This window comes from Asterias amurensis, chromosome 18 (genome assembly GCF_032118995.1).
Source record: "Asterias amurensis chromosome 18, ASM3211899v1".
Taxonomy (NCBI): Eukaryota; Metazoa; Echinodermata; class Asteroidea; order Forcipulatida; family Asteriidae; genus Asterias; species Asterias amurensis.
The window spans coordinates 6,387,978-6,407,070 of record NC_092665.1 but is presented as its reverse complement, the minus strand read 5'-3'; the positions used below and the strand labels follow the sequence as shown (position 1 = coordinate 6,407,070).

The 19,093-nt window shown below is 40.5% G+C and overlaps 1 pseudogene; it reads left to right on the top strand.

The window, feature by feature from the left end:
• The window catches only part of LOC139950964 (alkaline phosphatase-like), a 152,358-nt pseudogene that overhangs the window by 23,697 nt on the left and 109,568 nt on the right, over positions 1-19,093 (top strand).

Genomic DNA, 19,093 nt, shown 5'->3' with positions numbered 1-19,093 from the left:
TTAGTAACTTACTTAGAACGTTTCAATAACGAATGCTTAGCCTGTTAACAGCGTTCACAGCTTATGTCCTACGGTAATCTAACTACTGCATAACGCGCGGCAGCGTATTGCCGGCGATCACATCCAGTTGCCTACAAAGAGGGTGCCTCTTGACGATAGAAATAATAACTGCACTTGAATTGTACTATCCTCCCGCGAACCCAATTTGTATCCGATTCACATAAACGCTGCCAATACGCCATTATACGGTAGCTTTAAGTTAGAATCACGTTCATTAAGTTCTGTGGTCGTCCGAAGCACGTCAAATACGTTCGAGGTAGGTTCAAAGTACGTTACTACTATTGGATGTTAAGGCCCTGTCACACCTAGACGTTTTAGCAAGCGTATGCCGACGTATACAAAATAGGGGCGAATACGCTGGCGTACGTCGAATAAGTTATGGGTAAATTTTGTATAAGTTATGAGCACGCTGAAACACGCCGTGTACGTCGTAGTAAGGCGATGTCATCGAGAAATTGTGTGCATGCACAACAAAATCTAAGTGTGCCAGCGTGTGGTTCATAAGTTCCGCATAAGCTGTAGGTGCGTTATACGATCGATGACACACGTTCACACACGTTACTTGTAAGGTAATCATAAGTCGACATACGTCGAGATAATGTCTAGCGTACCAAAGACGTTTTTCTTATAACCTATATGAGTAAAGTGCTTTGAACTTACGTCGAACGTATTTAACGTGTTCCGGATGACCACATAACTTACTAAACTTGTTTCTAAACGTACAGCTACCATGTAATGGTGTATTGGCAGAGTTATGTGAATCGGTATATACAATTTGGGTTCGCATGAGGATTAATACGATGTCAAGTGCAGTTATTATTTCAATCGTCGAGAGGCACCCTCTTTATAGGCTACTGTATGTGATCGTCGGCAATACGCTGCCCCCGCGCGCTATGCAGTAGTTGGACCATCGTAGAACATAAGTTGTGAACGCCGTCAACACGCTAAGCATTCGTTTAGGAAACGCTCTGTGTAAGTTACTTCTACGGTATGCATCCGTCCACCTCCTTTATGATTACGCTTCGTATACGCTAAAAATTGACAAATCAATCGATAGTTCAGCGTATGCCAACGTTTTAGAGAAATTTGCAAACGTCGGCATACGCTGACTAAAACGTCAAGGTGTGACAGGTATGGCAATAATTCGATAAACACTGTTTATCACCGATAAACACTGTTTTTCGACCGATAAACATTGTTTTTCGAGATAAACTTTGTTTATCAACTGATAAACACTGTTTATCGAAAAACTATGTTTATCTAGCGATAAACAGAGTTTTTCGAGGTGATAAACAGAGTTTTTCGATAAACACTGTTTATCAAGCGATAAACATGGTTTATCGAAAAACAGTGTTTATCGGTCAATAAACACAGTTTTACGCCGACGCCAGATGCCCAATAATTCAATAAACAGTGTTTATCAAGTGATAAACACTGTTTATCGAAAAACTCTGTTTATCGCCGAAACTGTGTTTATCGAGTGATAAACATAGTTTATCGAAAAACTCTTCATCAAGTGATAAACAGAGTTTATCGAATTGATGAGCATATGGCGTTGGCGAATAACTGTGTTTATCGAAAAACTAGGTTTATCAAAAAACCTTGTTTATCAAGTGATAAACTGTGTTTATCGAAAAACTGTGTTTATCGACCCGATAAACACTGTTTTTCTATGAACCGTGTTTATCACTTGATGAACAGTGTTTGTCGAAAAACTCTGTTTATCACTTCGAAAAACTCTGTTTATCGCTTGATAAACACAGTCTTTCGATAAACAGTGTTTATCAGTAGATAAACACTGTTTATCTCGATAAACAGACGGCGAAAAACAGCGTTTATCGAGATAAACTAAGTTTATCAAGTGATAAACAGAGTTTTTCTCGAAAAACAATGTTTTTCGGTCGATAAACAGTGTTTATCGGCGATAAACTTAGTTTATCGGCGATAAACACTGTTTATCGAATTATTGGGCATATGGCTTGCCATAGACAGGGCCTTCATGAGCCAGACGACTTACATCTACGTGTATATCAGCGTGTTTCATCGTGCTCTTAACTTATACAAAGTTATCCATAACTTATTTGACGTACACCAGCGTAGTCGCCAACATTGTCATACGTCGCTATACGCTGGCTTAAGGCCCATTCACACGAGCGCTGCAAACGAGGGTCCCGTGCGATTTCATAACATCGATGTTATGAAATCGCAAATCCACGTCGTGTGAATGCTATGTATGTTACGAAATTACCTGGGTCCCGTGTTGTTCATAACACAGATCGAGACCTCCTCCAAAAAATCGCATCGATGTTATAATCATGGGGAGCCATCGTCTGAACCGAATGCCTGCGATCGTAACGAGGGACTTCTGCGTTGACACGTGTAGAACTATGGAGGAAGAAATGGGCGAACTATGGCATGCATACACATGTACATGTACATACACGTGATGTATATCTGCTCAACGCTGGACAACGATCGTTTGGCTGGTGGGTTTTGTGGCCGGATGCTAGACCAGTCCAAACCTTGAAGCAAAAACATCGTTCAATCGGGAGCAGAATACGTCTTTTGGCAAAGCTTTTCGATGTTTTAATTCACCACTTGTTATGTCTCATCAATAATTCCATATCTACAAAACATTTTCATTCAACAATGTAGCGTTTTTAACGTCAAAAACTCTATTTGAATCGTGGAATTTTGTGTTTTTCTTCGACTCGAACATGACTCGACGTTGCTGGGTCGCTGCATTTCAAGACAAGCTTAAACCTTGAAGCAAAAACATCGTTCATTCGGAAGCAGAATACGTCATTTGGTTAAGCTTTTCGATGTTTTAATTCATTATTTGGTATGTGTCATCAATAACTTCATATCTATAAAGCATTTCCATTCAACAATGTAGCATTTTTAACTTCCAAAAAGCTATTTGAATCGTGTTTTTCTTTTTTTAGCTTCGAAAACGTAACCCCCTTCCCGCCGGCCGCCGGGATGAGAGTTACGTTATCGCAAATGTTTGTAAAATATTCTACATTTTATGTGACTTAAAATGAAATTGATTTCAATGAAATTGTATTATTTTATTCCTTTTAACTGTAATCGCTTGTAGACTTTAGTCCATGCAGTCAAGCCTACCCAAACGAGGGACGTATGTTTACATGTGTGTGTGTGTGTGTGTCGTGTGAATGCTCGCTAAAAAATCGCACGCGGTAAAGGTGACAGACGGCTGGCGCCCTTAACCAGGGACCCTCGTTTGCAGCGCTCGTGTGAATGGGCCTTTAAACGTCAAGGTGTGACGGGGCCTTCACCCATAGTTATTCGACGTACGCCAGCGTACTCGCTAAAATTTTCATACGTTGACATACGATGGCTAAAACGTCAAGTAGCAGCACCTTAAACAGTGTGCCACCATGTTTTGGCTTACAAAATATGCTGTCATAGTTTTAAACTGTGTCATTATTGTCGTAACAATAATGGAGGATGGTAACAATTTGTCCCCAAACAAGAGGAATCGATTATCATGGTAAAATAAAACAATTAATGTTGCATGCTCCGTGACGGGGTCCAGGTTTTGTGTAAACTTTTGGGGCAAACAGGCAAACTCGGCTTCACCTCGGTTGCCCCTCCCCACGTCGGCTGTACAAAACACCGATCACCATAATAACTGTGAAAGTGTTGCATTATGTTCCATCTTGTTTTGTTTTACCCACAACATAAAAGAAAATAACAAAGTGGTCATGTTACACAATGCCATTTCATCAGTACTTGTTAATTTTGTTGACAGCTTTTGAATGAAGAGTACACACACATTAAAACGAGCAGAATATCAAGCACATTCAACTGAAACTGTCTAGGTAAACTTTTATTGCCCACTATTTGAACAAGACAATGTACAGAATACCAGCGGAACTTGCTGCTCCAAAACGGAAACCACTTGCAAGTATGGTGATAAAAGCCCCAACGACACAACACTATGTATCGTGGTTTCAAAGGGAAATGCAACGGCATTACAATCTGTACCACCAAACAGTACCACAGTACACTAATGTTGGCAGAGATCAAGTGACCCAAACACTACATGAGAACTTCAGCTGAATACGCTGTTAAAAATAATCCGTCAAAATTACGGTGCTTTGTATACCTGGCAGCCAGGGTGCTAGGTATTAAAAGTGCAGTAAATTTCAAAGTGGAGTTTAGCAAACTACTCCTTCAAGGCACAATTTACTAACTGCTACTGTGAAATTTACTGCATTTTACCTGGCACCAGCTGCCAGGTAAAGCACCGTTAAATTTACTGCTTTATTGGGTAGAGTGGTGCCCCTTCTTGGACCAAAAGTGCAAAATTCTTGAAATAAGAGGCTACCCTAAAATACACTGCATGCATCTAGAAGCCAAAGTCCGGGTCCGACAGTATAACGAGAACACTTACCTTGATGATGTTGTGTTCTTGTAGACCAAACTTTCTCAGTTTCTCTCTTCCGAGAAGATGCAAAGTTGTTATGAACACTGCTGCTGGTGCAGCGCGTTTAAATACTGTTGTATTTTCATTGAAGTGCCCATCAGTCTACTTCGATGTTTGATTGACAATCGATGAGCAGCCAATCATAGATACGTGTTAAAGTCACTGATTGAATGCAGTGACTTACTCTATCCTTGGTTTGGACGAGGCTGTATGTTACAATTGTGGGTCAATACCGTGTTAAAGTCACTGATTTATGGCAGTGACTTACTCTATCATTGGTTTGAATGATACTGTATGTTGAATGGATAACAATGGTTTAAAACTCTACGCTACATTGTGTATGTGGTAAAGTCACTGATTGAAAGCAGTGACTTACTCTACCATTGGTTTGGACGAGGCTGTATGATACAATTGTGGATCAATACCGTGTTAAAATCACTGATTTATGGCAGTGACTTTCTCTATCATTGGTTTGAATGATACTGTATGTTGAATGGATACCAATGGTGTAAAACTCTACACTACATTGTGTAAGTGGTAAAGTCACTGATTTATGACAGTGACTTACTCTATCATTGGTTTGAATGATACTGTATGTTGAATGGATACCAATGGTGTAAAACTCTACACTACATTGTGTATGTGTTAAAGTCACTGATTGAAAGCAGTGACTTACTCTATCACTGGTTTGGATGAGGCTGTATGTTACCAATGGAGATCAATTTGTACATGCTTTAATGGTATTGTGTTTTTACATGTATATCCGCCCTACTGGGTTGCACTGTGTGATTGCTTCCTGAAGTTCCTGGCCGTTTTCCTTCTATTTCCGCTCAATTGATGTATTTCCCTGATGATTGTGAGTTAAAGTGCAAGTTTATTATCAAAGAAAGAACTGTGTACGCAATATATATACTGTTCAGATGGATCTCTTTCGTGCTTCCACTCTTTTGAAGTATATGTTTACTTACACTAACTCAGTGGGTTTTTTTTTCCGAAATCGAAATGCAATGACAATGTATTTATAGTACAGTGCGCCACCAACAGAGCAACATTAAAGGCACTGGACACCATAGGTAATTACTCAACAGAATTGCTAGCATAAAGACTTACTTGGTAATGAGCAATGGAGAGATGTTAATAGTATAAAACATTGTTAGAAACGGCTCTCTCTGAAGAAACATAGTTTTTGAGAAAGAAGTATTTTCTCGAGTTGTTAAGGTCTCAAACTGAAGGCATCTGAAAGCACACAACTTGTGCGACGGGGTGATTTTCTCATTATTCTCTCGCAATTTCGACGACCAATTGAGCTCAAATTAATGTTCACGGGTTTGTTAATTTAAGAATATGTTGAGATACACCAAGTGGAAAGACTCACTAGTGGTTGAAAGTTACCTATTAATGTGTCCTGCCTTTGCCCTTAAAGGGTATTTTTAAACTGATTTTCAATTGTATTCTTTGTTTTCTCAGGGTCTACTACCACCGAAACGCAAAAATGCTTTTGGAAAACAAGAATATTCAATGGAGCAAAAACAATCAATACAAAGCACAAAAATCAAAAACAATCAAATGAACTTTTGGATGAGATTGAAGTCATTTTGATTGTTTTAAAAATCACGTAAGGCAGGATTCCGCCTTGGGCCGGTGTCTCATGGAAATCTGTCCCCGGAGATTCTGTCCCCATTTTGGGCAACTTCTTTGACATAAAGGACTCGTTCATATTTTGAAAATCTCAAAATCGTCAACATGTGCTTAAAGGCAGTGTACACTATTGGTTAATTACTCAAATTAGCATAAAACCTTACTTGGTAACGAATAATGGGGAGCTGTTGGCAGTTATGAAAGACTGTGAGAAACGACTTTCTCTGAAGAGACGTAGTTTTCGAAAAAGAAGTAGTTTTCAACGAATTTGGTTTCGAGACCTCAGAATTAGATTTTGAGGGTCTCGAAATCAAGCATCTGAAAGCACACAACTTCGTGTTACAAGGGTGTTTTTTCTTTCATTATTATCTCGCAACTTCGACGACCAATTGAGCTCTAATTTTCACCGGTTTGTTATTTTATGCATAGTTGAGTTACGGCAAGAGTGAACACTGGTCTTTGACAACATTACAAACGGTGTTTACACACATTTGCCCCCAGCTACATTCAGAGTACAGACAAGTTGCAAATGCATATTATGAGAGATTTATACAAACTTTGATCAGGATTTATTTAACACAAGTTTGAACTTACAAGTCCATTCCAATTGTTTTGGGCCTATTCATGTAAACCAAAAATGGCTTTGCTATATTAGTAAGAATAAATTGTGCTAAGTCATAGTCTTGAACATTCGTTTCAAACTGGCGGGGTCGTGGTCGTAGATGAAGGACCCGGCCTGCCTTCGGCTTAGTCTTTTGTTTACGGCCAAATTAACGCGGGGTCCAGTGGGAACGGGGCCTAAGATACTGTTGATTTTAGACAAACGCTTAAGACCTCGTACCACTCCCCTTTTTCATTGTTTTACTTATTGTTATGAACAAACAAATATCTGTAAATGCAGGAGAAGATTGTTGAATAAATAAATAGCATTGAAGAAGTCGAGGGCCCAGTAATTTGATAAATACTCCAAGCATGTCAATGAGAGGCCTACAATTTATTAAGAACGTGTACATTGAGGATCAACTATTTCGAATAGTGCTAAAAAAAAACGCCAAGATATTTTGATTTGGTTATCACAATTTACAGTCCATCATTACGGAATCATCAAAACGTGTATGTAATTAGATTGTATGCACATTCAATCGTTAAGGATTTGTAACGCTGATACGCCACCCTCTCGTGGTGATGGCATGTACCTCAGGTCACCCCAAGTGACCCACTCCACAAGCAGGGCATTGGGGGGGGGATGGGGGCTGACCCGGATGAGCCCCGTCAAAGCTATTCGAACGTACCGGGCAGATCGGGGTCGACCCAGGGAAGCTAAACGAACGCACCCACTAAATTGAGTGCGCCCACCTGGTCAAAAATACGGCGCATAAAATCAGTCTGTGACTATTTCCTGTCCTCTAGACCTACAATACCGATAGGCAAGTACCGGACTCGGCTGGTACGGCTACTGCTTATTTTAGTGGTGTTAAAACCAAGACAGCAGTGATAGGCCTAGACGATTCTGCTATTAAAGGAGATTGTAAATCTAGTCTCAATGCTAATGTGGAGTCTGTTATGATATCTGCTCAAAAGTCTGGTAAGTTTAAAAGAACGTCAACATATTCATATAATGTTTTATAACACACCTCTTGCCTTTTCTGTATTCTGGTTGGCTGAACACGGTCTCGTGGGATGAGCTTAGTCTAGTGATCGGCGCATGTGTTTTGCGGGAACTAGCTCTTTGAAAATAGTGCCCGGTTACAGCGCCCTCTCTTGACTTGAACCGTGAACAGCAACTACAAAACTTCCTTTCTTTTCCACGTGTTGTTCTTATTTCACATTTTAAGACCGACACAATTCGGTAACTAGTGTACGTCTATTCCCCCCTCGGGCCTGTTAGTGACCAGAAGAGGGGCCTATTTCCCTTGGCCTTCAGCCTCGGGAAATAGGTCCCTCTTCTGGTCACTCAAAGTCCCTCGGGGGTAGACGTACAATTACCTCATTGCCAGTCAATATGTGTATAATAAATATGATTTACTTTCATTGATTTGTTGTCAAGTGTTTTGTAATAATTTTAATCTTGTGTTCTTGAAATTGTATCGATCGAATATAATATAGCTAATAAATTAGGTTTTCGTTGCTTTGTGTGCTTTCTAAAGGCAAGGCAACGGGATTCGTCAGCACTGCCCATGTGACACACGCTACCCCTGCCGCACTTTACGCACATTCGCCCCATCGAGACTGGGAGTGTGACTCTGATATACCGCAGAAGGAAACTGACATCGGTTGCATTGACATCGCTCAGCAACTCATAACACTCGGACAGGATACACAGGTACAATCTGCAACATTGACACAAACCAGTGTTTGCGTTCACTATTCTGAATGTACCGTTTGATTATTCGCCACCCTCTGTCATGGGTGTTATGGTTTTTGAATCAAAGTATCTCACAAACTGACCGGCACTGAAACAGGTAGCTGGAAGCACTCGATATAGAACATAATAGATGTTAAATTAGAACGATATAGAACAGTTAATCAATTTATAGAATTTTTCAAGCGTGCTACATAATGAAAGGTTGGCGAAAGCCATTATTTCAAACTTGTCAGTATCACCTTATGCATGGTGTCCGTTAGCCTTGATCAAGGCGCTACAGCCAGCCGCGACCTGCAAAATCCCAGTCCCCGTCACTGAGTTCCGCCAGCGCACCCCATACATAACACAGTGCATATAATACGTGTACAGCGTATGTACACACACATACCTACTGTATGTATGTACATTACATGTACCAACTGCCAAAATTTAGGGCGGAGCTCATTATGGTAATATTTACTAACAACCCGTTCTCATTGGTTGTTGGTTGACCTATAAACTCTTGCTGCGATGTCAATCACAACGTTCTGCAAGCACACGCACGTGCTCCGACGTAAACAACAAGCCGTGGCTGCTGTGCAAAAAAATGCAATGGCGGCGGGCGAGAGGAAGAAATCCCTACCCTAAAACAAAGTTGTGTAAATCAATGGTGTATAATTTGCAACAGTAGCCTACATCGTGGCACAACTGCAGAAGCTTTCAACAAGATAAAACAACCAAGTTTAATGCACCAATCATGGATTTAAAAATACGAAGGAAGAAAATGGGACCATACAGTGTGTGAAGTGTGTTTGAGAAAAGTTCAAAAAGTATCAAGGTGTCATGGGTTTCCGGCAATGGCTACTTGGTTAGAATTATGTTGGGCATACCCCATCCCCTTGAAGCACTAACATTTAATAAGATTCTGTTTTCCCCATTTCAGACCAGATTAGATAAGAAACCCAGCTGTTTATTTTGTCTACACATACTATGCGTTACGTTTCTCGCAGTAAATCAAAGTTGGGGATCGAAAATAAATTATGTGTTGGTCAAAAACATACCAGACGGTAGAAGATGGCGTGTGGCTGAACAACAACTACAAGTAAAGATCAATTTCATAAACTAACTCTTGCCATACTACTACACTACAACGTTACACTTACAGTAAAGCAGCTTTCCATTCAGGGACAAATCTACCAGCTACATTGTACTGATGCTAGTCCTCGTGTTATAATGAAACACAAGACAACGGGGCCAAGGAACCCCTCCTCACTTTGAAATTTTTTGACACCGTACCGACCGAGCGAGGCTTGTCCGGCTCACATCGGTAGCCCGAGTACCGTCCGGCAGCGCATTCAGACCCATTATACACCATAGTGACACCACGCTCATGTCCATACAGCTAGCTAGCGTACAGCGTTACACACACAAACATACACACATGGACGTGGCATGATTGCTAGCAGTAATACGTCATTCTCAATCGCGCTTGTGATTGGCCAATGTTTAGAATGACATGCCCAGATCATGCACGCCCTTTTATCGGAATTCCGATAAAGCTGTTACAGACCCATCAAGGCTGTTGTTTGAGCCACGTGTGCGAGGTTGAAAGTAGAAAGACACGACCGTACTCACGACTTCGCTATACAGTTCTCACTGTACAATGTACTGTACATACAATGTACTGTATACATGTACATTGTTCGTGTATGCACAGCGTGCAGACTGCCGAATCGCGCCGGGCCGGGGCACACTACGCCAACAGCCTTGAGTCAAGGCTAGGTGTCCGTCTATTTAAGAAGCAGCTTCCTAGAATACCCTTCCTGCTAGTCATTGCTGCATGCCGACCACCAACTTCATGGTACGGTCATTTTTATACTAATTCTTCATGAATCTATGCCAGGTTATAATGGGTGGGGGAAGGATGGAAATGTTACCGAGAGAAGCTGCCGACCCAGAGTATCCTAGAGACTCTTCTAAAGCTGGATCTAGAAATGATGGACGAAATCTCATTGGTTTGTAAACCTGATAAAACTTAAACCCAATTATTGATGACTATTGCACCATTTTGCTTTAACAGCTTCTGATCCCATCCAGATTCCATAGAAACCGAGCTACTGAAATCAAAAATGCTGAATTGATAATGGTGAATCAATAATTTGATCGATAATAATTAGTCGATATTTGGTGAGTCGATATTTGTAAACCAATAACGACTACTCGATGTTGGTGAATCGAGAATGGTGATTCGATAATATTTGTGAGTCAATAACGGTGAACCGATAGTCGTAAAAATATAACTGTGTATCAGAAAATGGAGAATCGATAATGGGAAAAGATAATGTTGAAACGACCATGGTAAATCAATATTGGTAAGTCGATAATGGTGAATCGATAACTGTCCAGGAGCCACAAGGCGCTGACATTACCACAGAGACAGCATGGTGCGTAGTCATAGAAGATAGGAGGAATGTACTTGAATATAAAGTGGTAATGAATCTGAAATAAAAGATTCGTTTTTACAAATCCAAAATTATGTATGATGTATACTTTACATGTAATTTAGTACTATTAGTTACGTTTCACTCCTAAGCCAGGAGCTTTGTAAATTATATGTAAGTAACATCATACATAATTTTGGATTTGTAACAACGAATCTTTAATTTAATATACTTCCGCAATCCAGATGAACTTATTTAATGGTAATGAATCTATTCGTCTTATTTTTTTTTTTTTTTTTTTTTTTTTTTTGTTCTGTTTAAAGTTTGTTTTCTTGTAGAAGTATCTCTCATCGAAATAGTTGCACTTGATCAAACCTTGACTTTATAGATGTTTTCAAGATAGTTATAGTTCCACAGCATTTAGTTTTCTTTCGGTCACATGAAGCTCTTAACAATCAAGTAAAGGATTTATTTCACTCAATGTTTTACAATAATGTTTTGTTTAAGACGAATGGCAAGCAGGTAAAGACAAGACAAACAGCAAGTACGTGTGGAATTTGGAACAATTTAAAGACGTCAATCCACTTGAAACTGACAACCTTTTAGGTGAGTTGTTGTTTCATGTACCAATTTGAACAAGTACAATCAATCGTCTGTATGGCACAGCCAACCAAGGTATGTCGTTTGGAACATGATTTTGCCTACAACCCTTGCGCCTCATCTATACTGAGCTAAATGTACATGTACGTACATGATGTGGGGTTGTGTCACTTATTGGCACGGGCTTTAGGCTAGATGCCGCACGTCGTCACTTACAAACTGTGGTGACATTAGACGTTTAGACGTAGGCTACCATAGTTGCCGTATATTGAGAGTTAAAGTCACCTGGAAGTGGTATTTTTTCAAAATAAAGCTTTTGTCACTAATATATGTGTTTTGATGAGTTGAATGTGAATAAACAGTTAACTAAGGTTTTAAAAAATCAGTTCTTATGTTATTTACAAATTTAAGAGTAGACCCCGACCCGAGAGGGCGCTGTTCGTGACGTCACTCGAGGCAGACTTTGCCTGTAATGCGTAGAGTAAACACAATTGCAAAGTACATGTACGGACCAAGTCGTGAGTTTTTACGTTAAAAAAAAAAAAAAAATGTTTTTTTCCGGCAATGCCGACCAGGTGATTGCTGCTGAATGCAGAAAAAAAACTTTTTGAAATGTACCAACTCATGACTTGGACGTACATGTACTTTGCACGTGTGTTTACTATACGCTTTGCAGGCAAAGTCTGCCTTGAATGACGTCACAAAAGGGGTAGGCGGAGTCAGCCCCCCAAACAACTTTATATATTTTTTAAACATATAAATCGTGACAAACAATTACTAAAAGCAATGTTTTATTGTTCGTAAGCATATACTCTTATGTTTGAAAGAAAAACAATTCTATTTCCAGGTGACTTTAAGTTTTATATTCCAGCAAACCTAATTCGGTTTTACCCCATTACATTACTTTTTTTTCACTTTTTTTTATTTTTTATATTTTTTATATCACAATATTTCGTACAATCTGTGTCCGTCTTATTAGAGAGGTTTCGCAGAGTCGCGGATACGAATACGCATACAGATATCGAACCGTACGCGTTCGAGTCAAGTGAGCTGTGTAGTTTTGTTTTGCAAAATTCTAACGAATACCCTCAACTTGAGGCTCAAGAGGGCGCTATTAACCAAATGTACAGTACATAAAAACTCCACAGCCTATTTGCACCACTGTGAACAAAGAGGGCGCATGATTCAAATCATTCGCGTTTCTGGCGTGCCCGCAGCTGGACGTGAACTGGCTCGTCTCCGGTTGGAGGATCAGAAACCATAGAGGCCTTATTGAGCGCAATATTCTGAAGGGATTTCGGGTGATGTATACAATTATTCATGTAGTAAAGTGGCTAAGGGTATAACCCCAAAAAGGTACATGTTTTATTCGGGGTATTTCCGCCGTGTTACAGCTGTAATGTATCACTGTGGCACTACTTTATGATCGGCTCATGAATATATATATAGTGCACAGTCCATGTATGTATACCAGGTCAAAGGTTATGTGAATAAACCACTTCTCAAAATGGCAGCTATTCTGTGCTAGACTACTCTGACACTTAAGTATTTCTCCACGTAAATACACCACAACTGGCGACGAGGATGGGATTATTAGCCTGCTATGTTAAAGATCTAAGTATTGTGATCTTAAGAGTACAAATTTAATGTACAAATTCGCCAGGGTAGCTGCATAAAATGTGGAAATTTGGAGTGAATATTGATCCGTTTTACAACACCAGTGAGGGTATGTACATATACACATAGACTGAATCTGACAGTTCATCTCTACTCGTGTGGCGTACGCATTGCCGATTGCTGTTACATGTAATTCTGTGAACTTGAGCTACCATTCTAGATCATGGCTTCATCAATGATTGGCAGAATTGATCCCTTTGATGGGACAGAGGAAGACTGGCCTACATATATTGAAAGGCTTGAACAATATTTTGATGTGAACTCAATCCCAGCAGCCAAGAAAGTGCCTGCACTTATCAGCCTTATTGGACCAAAGACGTATGGGCTCTTGAAAAATTTAACTACGCCAAACAAGCCATCCACAAAGACATACAAGGAGTTAGTTGAAATTTTATCACAACACTTGTCACCCAAGCCGCTTGTCATCGCTGAACGTTTTCGTTTCCACAAGCGAGAACAACTTGAGGGTGAGAGTGTCAGTACTTACCTCGCTCAACTCCGACGGTTTGCTGAACATTGCAATTTTGGTGACTATTTGAATGATGCCCTCCGTGACCGATTTGTGTGTGGGTTACGGGCAGGAAGTATCCAGAAGCGACTGCTCGCTGAGGCAAAACTAACACTAAACAAAGCCTTGGAAATGGCCACTGCAATGGAAACAGCTGCTAAGGATGCAGTTGAGCTTCGTCAGCAGTTAAAACCTGATTCTACTGTTCACAAATTTAATGTGAAATCACGCTCCCAATCTTCAACTTCATGCTACCGCTGTGGAAGGTCAAATCACAGCCCAGATCAGTGTCGATTTAAAGACGCAACTTGCCATTCCTGTGGGAAACCAGGCCACATTGCGCCTGCATGTCGTTCAAAGCCACCACAGACCCCTTCGAACAAAACGTTCAAACCTAATCCAAACAGACGTAAGCATACTTACCAGGGGAAGGCGCAGTCAACAAAAGTCATGGAGAACATTCCAAATGATGAACAGGAGGATGATGAAATTTTTATCGGAAGAGTCAATATCAACAATGTAAATTCTCGGTGTGACATGAGCACAGCGATATGGGTCACACCGAAAGTCAACAATATCCCGATCACCATGGAAGTTGATACAGGATCTGCCATTTCGATCATTTCAATGGCTGACTATCGAAAACTCTTACCGACAGTAACTCTGCAACCATCAAAAGTAAAGTTGCAAACATATACAGGAGAAAGAGTTTCCCCTGCAGGATTGCTGACAGTACATGTCCAGTACAAAGAACAGAGTTGTACACAGAAACTGTACGTTGTCGAAGGAGGTGGTCCTCCCCTCTTCGGTCGTGATTGGCTCGCTACAGTAAAATTGGACTGGCCAAGTATTTTAGCCATGAGAACCTCCTCCATGGATATGAGAGACACTCACCTCAACTCGCTGCTCAAGAAACATGAGAAGCTATTCAGTGATAAAGTTGGTGAGTTACAAGGCATTAAAGGGAAACTAACGCTCAAAGACAATTCGTCCCCCGTATTTCTCAAAGCAAGACAAGTGCCATATGCACTGCGACCTAAAGTTGAGATGGAACTAGAAAGACTGGAACGTGAACATATAATAACTCCAGTTGCCACAAGTCAATGGGCAACGCCTATCGTACCAGTTCCAAAGAAAAACGGCGGAGTTCGAATTTGCGGTGATTTCAAGGTTACAGTCAATGCGAACTTAAAGATTGACCATTACCCCTTGCCTAAAATTGAAGATGTATTTGCAACACTCGCAGGTGGACAAAGATTTAGCAAGCTTGATTTGACTCAAGCATATCTACACATGGTTATGGAGGATGAGTCAAGTAAATTGTTGACACTCAACACACACAAGGGACTTTTTCAGATGCATCGCCTTGCATTTGGAGTAGCATCCGCCCCAGCCATATGGCAGCGTACTATGGAGCAAATCCTCCAAGGAATTCCAGGTGTGCAGTGCATACTTGACGACATGATTGTGACAGGTCGTGATGATAGAGAGCATCTTCACAACCTCGAGCGAGTCCTCAATGTTCTTGATGACCGCGGATTAAAACTCAACAAGTCAAAGTGTGAGTTCTTCAAGAAACGCGTTGTCTTCTGTGGGCATGAGATTGATGCTGAGGGACTACATAAGACTCAGGACAAAGACAACGCAGTAAACAATGCCCCACAACCAACCAATGTCAGCCAAATGCGCTCATTCCTTGGGCCCATCAATTACTACCACCGCTTTCTACCGAATTTGGCCACTATACTGCACCCACTCAACAGACTGCTTGAGAAGAATAAACCATGGGTTTGGACTGCAGACTGTGAAAATGCATTCAACAAGGCCAAAACTCTGATCACTTCTAAGGAAGTTTTGACACATTACAACCCAGATCTACAGTTGAAGTTAGCTTGTGATGCCTCACCATATGGGTTGGGTGCTGTGATGTCTCACGTTATGCAAGATGGATCTGAGCGGCCAATCGCATACGCATCACGCACACTATCTTCGGCAGAACGTAACTATTCACAGATTGATAAGGAAGCCTTAGCACTGATATGGGGTGTTAAAAAATTCCATAACTATCTCTATGGAAGGAAATTCACGCTGGTTACAGACCATCAACCGCTCACATCCATATTCAACCCTGCAAAGAGCATTCCTGCGACTTCCGCGTCACGATTGGTGAGATACGCGATATTTCTTGGGAGTCATGACTATGACATTGAATACAAAAATACAGCGAAGCATTGTAATGCCGATGGACTGTCGAGATTGCCATTGCCAGAGGTCACTCATGAGTACAGTGACCCAGATAATCTTCTCTATGTCTCACAACTCGAAATTTTGCCAGTGACATCTTCACAAGTAGCTCGGGAGACAGCATATGATTTGACAGTCGCCCAGGCTCGTGAGTATACCATGAAAGGGTGGCCTCACACTCACGACTCCGTCCTTGCACCATTTCATACACGCAGAAATGAACTCTCTGTACATGAGGGATGCCTTATGTGGGGACTACGCGTCGTAATTCCGTCCAAGCTTCGCAAGAAAGTCCTTGATGAGTTACATTCAGGGCACCTCGGTGTTGTGAAAATGAAAACACTCGCACGAGGCTATGCTTGGTGGCCTGGGATTGATCATGATATTGAACAAATTGCCAAAGGATGCTCTGGATGCCAAAGAGTTCAGCGTAATCCAACTTCAGCACCACTCCATACATGGGAATGGCCAACGACCCCATGGCAACGCATCCATATTGATTATGCCGGACCGTTCCTTGGACAAATGTACCTAGTGGTCGTGGATGCACACTCAAAATGGCCAGAGGTTGTGTGTACCAAATCATCGAACACAATTCAGACCATTGATTTTCTTCTTGACATTTTCTCACGCTATGGAGTTCCCGAACAGCTTGTTAGCGATAATGGGCCCCAGTTCACGTCTGAGGAATTCCAAATTTTCCTCAAGAGCAATGGTATCAAACACATCCGATCTGCTCCGTACCATCCAGCAACCAATGGGCTGGCTGAACGATTTGTACAGACTTTTAAGCAAGCTCTAAAATCTATGGCGGGGGAGAAAGGATCAACATCAGCAAAACTCGCTAACTTTCTTCTTGCTTACAGAAGTGCACCTCACAGTACAACAGGACAATCGCCTGCTATGCTATTCATGAAGCGACAGCTTAGATCTCGCTTGGATATTTTGAAACCGGATATTCGCCGCCGTGTTAGTGACAAACAAACGGACCAGACAGCTGCACATAGATCCGCTAGTACAACACGAGAGCTTCAGGTTGGACAGACAGTCTCAGTTCGCGATTATCGAGGCAGAGAAAAGTGGATTCTTGGTGTTGTGCACTCTCGAAACGGTCCCCTGTCGTATGAAGTGCGCGTAGGGCCAGATATGATTTGGCGCAGGCATATAGACCAGATTTTGGATTCTGATACAGGTGTTACCCCTGACATTGATCAACCACAAGAACTAGCACCAGAGATAGCGACAACTCCATCAACAGGCGCGCAACCCTCTTATGATGAAGAGACACAAAACCCTAAAACTCTAGTGCCAGTTAGGTCCCCAGTGCGTGAACATCGCTACCCATCACGTCAACGCAAACCTCCAGATAAACTGAACCTTTAGTCTTAAGAACAGAAACAAAGCAAAGTGGAGTGAAACAGTTGATTTATTACTCATGTTTGTTTTAAAAATATTTACCCCAAATTAGAGTTGATAGTTCTAGTTCAGTGTTATACTAAAAAAAAAAAAAAAAAAAATGCCATGCAAAACAAAACAAGAATTCTTACTATCCTGTTATAAGGAGTGCAACAAACTACATGTGTATTTTCCAGAACTTTATGAATAATTAAAAGTAAACTGCTGAACATTTACATCACTTCATAATTAGTGAGGAGGACGTGTAATGTATCACTGTGGCACTACTTTATGAACGGCTCATGAATAAAGTGCACAGTCCATGTATGTATACATGTCCATATGCATGCATGTATGTATACAGGTCAAAGGTTATGTGAATAAACCACTTCTCAAAATGGCAGCTATTGTGTGCTAGGCTACTCTGACACTTAAGTATTTCTCCACGTAAATACACCACAGGATCCATCTAGTATGGGGCAGTTTTGAAAACCAAACATCGATTTTGAAACAACATTTTCTCCAATAATTTTACTAAGTCCATATTATTCGGTACGCATTTCAAACAACTTTCATTTTGTTGTTTAGGTTAATAGGTTTCTAAATCATCGTTGTGATATTTGGGGACGTCAACAAAGCAGAGAAAGTTCAACTGATTCATAAAAGATTGGGGCGAAACTACCGCTTCGTCAGTTCGTGAAACATTACCATGTGAATGATACTTTTCTTTACACTAGTTTTACGAAGTGACAAAATAGTACGCGCACCACAGTTCGTAAAACCTTCACGCAGTACACTCTCTTAGTTCTAACGATTGAAAATTCCAATCTTTGAAGCGATTGAGTCTTATAGATTGAATTTAGACTGAAAACAATTGAAAACGATTGAAATTCCCGTCTTGCGCAAAATCCAAGTCCCAATAGACTGTGCAAGTCTCGCACGTAGCGAAAACGAGAACTTAATTCGAAAAAAAGTATATTTTTGTACAAAACCAAATTGTATTGAAATTGTTATTTGTTAAAAAATTCTTAAAGATTATTATTTTTAATGTACTTTTTGTATAATTATTATTTTAATTCGTGTACATAATAATTGTGTTGTTTAAATTAACGTAAATATTATACATTTATCGGGACGAGGATCGCTGTTCGACATCGACCTGGATGGTTTTTCTAACAAACCCCGTTTGTGAATCACGTCCAATTGGTGCGATCATCACATAGGTTCAGCAATAATGGGAACGTCAATTGGGTAATATTCTTAGTTGTTTAGAGTAAACCGGAAACTGGAGGTCAAGTTTTTTTCTTTAGTTTTCTTCGTTAATTTGTTGAATTGATTCTACTTTTCTGTTTTTAGTCACTTATTTTTACATTCCCAAGAACATATTCACTTTTTAGAGTCATAACTTATGTTAAACTAAAATTATTGACAGAACAAAATCTCCCCAACGTAAAACTCCATTAGGTTGGGACCACAATGGTCCCGGAAGTTCAATTTCTCGCGAGACTTGCACAGTCTATCGTGAAAAAGATTGAAAGCCGTCTCAATTTTGTCTCAATCTATAATGCGATTGAAAACTTGAACCAATCAAAAGGCTGCATTAACAAATAAATTGAGAAATCGGACCAATAAAAAACAAAACCACTAATCACGTGACGAAGAATTTCGGTCTCAATTTCTTTTTTAACTGCCGCCATTTTTGTGTGTGTGTGTGTGTGTGTGTGTGAGTGAAT